The sequence below is a fragment of the Vicia villosa genome, unplaced genomic scaffold (assembly GCF_029867415.1).
Source record: "Vicia villosa cultivar HV-30 ecotype Madison, WI unplaced genomic scaffold, Vvil1.0 ctg.001712F_1_1, whole genome shotgun sequence".
Lineage (NCBI taxonomy): Eukaryota > Viridiplantae > Streptophyta > Magnoliopsida > Fabales > Fabaceae > Vicia > Vicia villosa.
Window position 1 is genome coordinate 234,041 of NW_026705707.1, and position 5,320 is coordinate 239,360.

Genomic DNA, 5,320 nt, shown 5'->3' on the forward strand with positions numbered 1-5,320 from the left:
AAACTATCGAGGAACTCATTTGCGGTGTGGGGATTAGGATAATCACGAGTATAATTTGAAGAGAAAATAAAAGGTTGATTTTTATGTTTTTTCGATTTTTTTCTTATATTTATTATTAAAGTAGGGAGTGAAATGATATACTTATTTTTAAGGTGGACAATACATATTTGGAGATCATCTTAAAGATTTAAAACATTTTTGTTGATGGCTTGTTTGTTATGTTATCACTTTGAGAAAAAAAAATTAATTAACCATGTTTAATAAAAAAAATTACCAAAAAAACTATATTTTCGGGGTATTTACCAAACTGTCTAGGTTTGGGATCCCAGAGAAGTGGATGCGCCAAACCAAATGGCGTATAAGTGTTAAAAGTGGGTGTATGCGCCAAACCATTTGGCTAACCCTAAAAAGGGATTGTTTGCGCCAAATGGAATGGCGCATTAGGCTTCTTTTTGCCCTAATAGCCATTTCATTTGGCGCCAAAGGCTTATTCTTTTTTTTTCTTTTTTTTTCATTTTTTTTTTAATTTTTTTTAGTTAAGATTTTGTTAATATATATATTTTCAAAATTCCATTTTTATTTAATTAGTTAAGATATATATATATATATATATATATATATATATATATATATATATATATATATATATATATATATAAATAAATTTTCAAAATAATTTTTTAGTCTTAAAAATGAAGTACACAAAAAGTAAGTTGACATTTGTTAACCGAAAATATAACATTGGTGCATTATATTAAAGGAACGAAACATCGATTACAGATAATTAGAGAAACGATACAGCGACACAATTGATTAAAGAAAATACAACAATATGATCAATGGCGTCCATCACCAAGATAGCCATCCGTTCCGCAATTTCGTCTTGTTATGACACTTTTGCCGCGATCGTTGATCCCGCCGCGAATATTGGCACCACCCCTTTTCCTAGCTCTGCCCCTACCTCTGCCCCTTTGTGGTTCTTGCTGGGTTTGTGTCACTAGGTCCGGCATTGGGATGTCTCGTGGATCGCTGTCAATGAATTCGTCGATGCCCCCATAATTATCCGGAAAACCGCTGTTGTAAATTCGGTTACCCATCCCCTCAAACGTGTTAAGTCGTGGTGGTGGAGTGGGTTGGGAAAAGACTTCGGGTTCATAGCATCCAGCAACACTAGAACTACCCTGATTAAAGACGAATTGGTTTGAAGGTGTTGCGAAGCCGGAGGGGGTGCCACGGTAAGAGGATTCACCATGAGGACCATCGTCGAGACTAAGATGAAGGCTAGATGAACCGGGAGTAAGGTTTTTGCCGAATCCCCTTGTGGACCCTGCAAATGCTGCAAATCCGAATGGTTGTGAATGGGTCTGATATTGGTCTGAGGAATGATGGTGGTCTTCATATTCTTGTAATGGTTGAGACTGGGATTGGAAAATATTTGATTGGCGGTAGTTGCGTGCGGAACGGGATGGAGTACTGAAAAGATTTTGTTGTTGTTGCTGGAGTTGTTGTTGTTCCTGGAGTTGTTGTTGTTGTTGCTGTTGTTGGAGTTGTTGTTGGCGTTGTTGTAGGAGTTGTTGTTGTCGTTGTTGTTGTCGTTGTTGTTGTCGTAGTAGTAGTAGTTGTTGTTGTTGTTCCTCTTCCGGTTGTTGTTGTTGTGGCAAGATGTAGTTCTGTGCACGGGGATCAATTAAATAGAACGGAGCTGCAAGAAACAAGTTAGGGGATGTAGTTGTACGATACCAACTCATGTATTCAGGAGAAGGTTTCATTTCATGGTCACTGACGGGGAAGTTCAGGACATACTGGCGACGGTCCTTCCACATCTGGCGGTGATCGGGTGCAAAATCCTTCCAGTTTTTGTGTGTCCATTGATGGTTAACTCTTTTGAGGTGCCACACTCCCAAGTCAACTGGAGGGTCGGGTATCCGTTGACGCATCCCAAACTGAAGCATTACCCGGTCACTTTGATGCATTTCTATGATGTTGTACCGGATTAGGCAACACTTTGTCGTCCAAATTTCTGCATCCTGAGCTCTAGGCTCATACTCGCATTCGAGATACGGTCGCCATATGAACTGCATGCATGAGAGTTATACATTACTTCGGGAAAAATTATTTATAAAAAATACTTAAAAAAAAGAAAAGAATTAGAGATAATACTTGATGGGCTCCAAGGTGATCAATTAGCGTGCGGTACATTGTGATATTTGACCGCGGATTAAGTGTGAAGTCCATTTTTTTCACACAAAATCTACAACGAAATTATTATGATTTAGTTAGAATGGAGTAGAATGTGTGCGAAAAAAATGGTATACTAAAAACTTACCTCAGGGCATACGGAAAGGCCCAACTTCCATTGTTAACCGGGGCCAGTATGGGCATCCTCCACCACCCCCACACCTGCACGAACAGGGCGCATCCATAGAATGTGCAAGACTCAGCTCTTGAGTTTTTGCACAGTGATTGGTACACCATAGCCAGAACTGCAGACCCCCAGTTGTATAGACCAACTCTAGTAAAATCCATTAGTAAACGAAGATACATAAAGTTAACAGTGTTACCAGTGCTATCTAGAAACAAAACGTTTCCAATAAGCAATAGTAGGTAACACCTAGTTTTCTAGAGTATGGTCTCTTGGGGAGAGGCATCATTCAAGTGAAAATTGTCATAATAAGTCCTTAACCTCTTAAGGTTAACACCTTGCCCCCTAGCACCAACTGCTCCATCTATCAAGTCTATCCCAATTGCCTGAAAGCATAAGGAATTCGCCTGCATAACACAGCCATTAATTGCCTTACCATCAACTGGAAGGCCAAGTAGCATATGAACATCTTCAAGGGTGATGCACTCCCCTGTTGGAAGATGGAAGGTGTGTGTCTCCGGCCTCCAGCGTTCTAGCAACGCAAGAACAAACTTGTGGTCAATAGAAGACTCGGCGATTCTGCTAATCGGACCGAAACCAGCAACGTCCAGGTATGGCATAATGCGGTCGTCCGGAGCGATGGTAGAGTGACTACGAGTACAAAAACGTTGAGCGTTCTAAAAATAGTATGTATGCCAAAAAAATTCAGTTAGTTGATCACAGACAGTTGCATGTTGTTAAAGTAATACTAATATACTTACGAAGGTAGCGATGTTCTGGGGGGTTCCTCTGTGTGTTTCGCCCATTGTTAGGAGAGACATGGTTGAAGGATGAAAATTTGGAAGTTGATTGCAAAAGGATTCTTGTGAGAGTAGATGAGTGAAAGTGGTGCGGATTCTGCAGAGTCCTAAGTGGTTTATATATTCATGAGGCAAAAAACGGTAACAAGCTGCATGCTGGACATGTCAACACATCCATAATTGCTAGGTGTTGCTCCTGCAGAAATTGTTGGCATGCATGCAAGCTAACTTTCGGTGACAAGACATGCATGCAGCTCAGAACTAGGTGACAGCTCGGGTAGCATGCATGCAGTGGTATGAGGAATCGTGGCAGGAATCTTATCAGGAATCGTTTCAGAAATGTTTCAGACGCATGTTGGGTTACAGTAACTCGCTTCGGACGCATGCAGGTGGGGAGCATGTGGGGCTAGGTGGGGACCACACTCAATACATATGCGCCAAATGATTTGGCATTTTTTTAAAAATTCCTTCTTTTGCGCCAAACCATTTGGCGCATTCCTGTTAAACAAAAGCACTAATGCGCCATTTCATTTGGCGCATTAGTAGGATCCTTTTTTTTCAAAAATTAGGGTTTACGTTTTTTACTTGTATGTAAAACCCTATATGAAACCCTAATTGTGATACAGACCTAAGGCAAGGCGTCAATGCCTCTATAAATTAGGGTTTCGTGTGTGCATTAGTACACACACTCAAAAATGAGATCTCGAATAAGGCCAGATAGCTTGCACCGGACTTCTGAGCCTCCACCACCTGTGAGGCGTTTGGACTATCAACCGGACGTTCGTAGAAGGAACGGATACGTTATCTTCTCTCCCGTCAAACCTCCCATGCAGGTGATGTTTTGGAATATCCAAACCATGGACCAGCTTAAGAGAAACATCCTTAGGTTTTTGGACGGGGAGTGCAGTCCAGGCGAACAAATCAGATCTATCAAGAGACTTCGAACAAGGGGAGGTGTTTTTCTCGAAAGGCAGCGTTGGTGGGAGACTATGGAAGATGACATCCAATGCACTCTAATGATGGAGGACAGAGAAGACATTGTTTTAACCGTTGTAATATCCTAGACGCCACAGTTTCTTTATCATTTCAGTAACTTCTGTACCGTTCAATTAAATGCTCTTAGCATATCTGTACCGTTCAATTAAATGTTGTTAACATATTTCAATGAAATGGTATTTTATTGTTACAAAGTTTCCAATTATTATTTAAGTTATTAATAATTAACAATAAAATTTCCCTCTGCCTTGCACCCGCTATAAATAGCAGTGTGTGTGTGAAGTTGAAGTACTAACTCTTCTTTCATTCTTACTGTAAACACTAAAAAATGAACTCAGTTTGGGCTGTGGTCTTCTTTGAGGAAGGTAGTCACATGCGGGTTTGCCTTAACCCTCACTGGAATTTCCATAGAATTGTTAGAGCCATCAACACTGGATTTCGTCAACTAGATAGTCCAACAAGAAAAGTTAAACAGCTAGATTACCGATGTCCATACATTACGTTGACGGATAATAACCCTGAAGGCACGTACATGTATTATTGGGATCGTGTGAAAGACGATGTGGACGTGGATCTAATGTTTTGGACACACGGTGGAGAAGTTAACCGAGGCGTTGAAGATCCCCTTGTTCTTGCAGTGATACTTGAGTAGTTTAGATTAACTGTTGTTTTATTTGTTGCAATGAGTGAGCGTGTACTACCAGTTGTTCTGTGTTCTTTTCTTTTCTGCAATGTAACATCATGATTTACCGATGGTTTTGTGTTGTCAACGCATGGTCATTGAATTAAAATAAATGTGGTTGTTGTGTTAGTTGTTTTCGTCTGAACAATAATTACCCTAGCGGATGTGTACAATAATTAAAATACATATAATTGGTAATTTATATACGTAATTATTAACTATATTTATAATTAGTAATATATATTATTAAAATACATATAATTATTAATTAGAATATATACATTTATTATATAAAATATATATACGTAATTATTAATTAGAATATATATATATATATATATATATTTATTAATTAAAATATATATACGTAATTATTAATTATATGTATAATTAGTAATATATATAATTAGTATTTTAGTAACATCATTATTATTTATATATATACAGACCTAGATCAGTGTGCCTGGCTTTTATAATCGA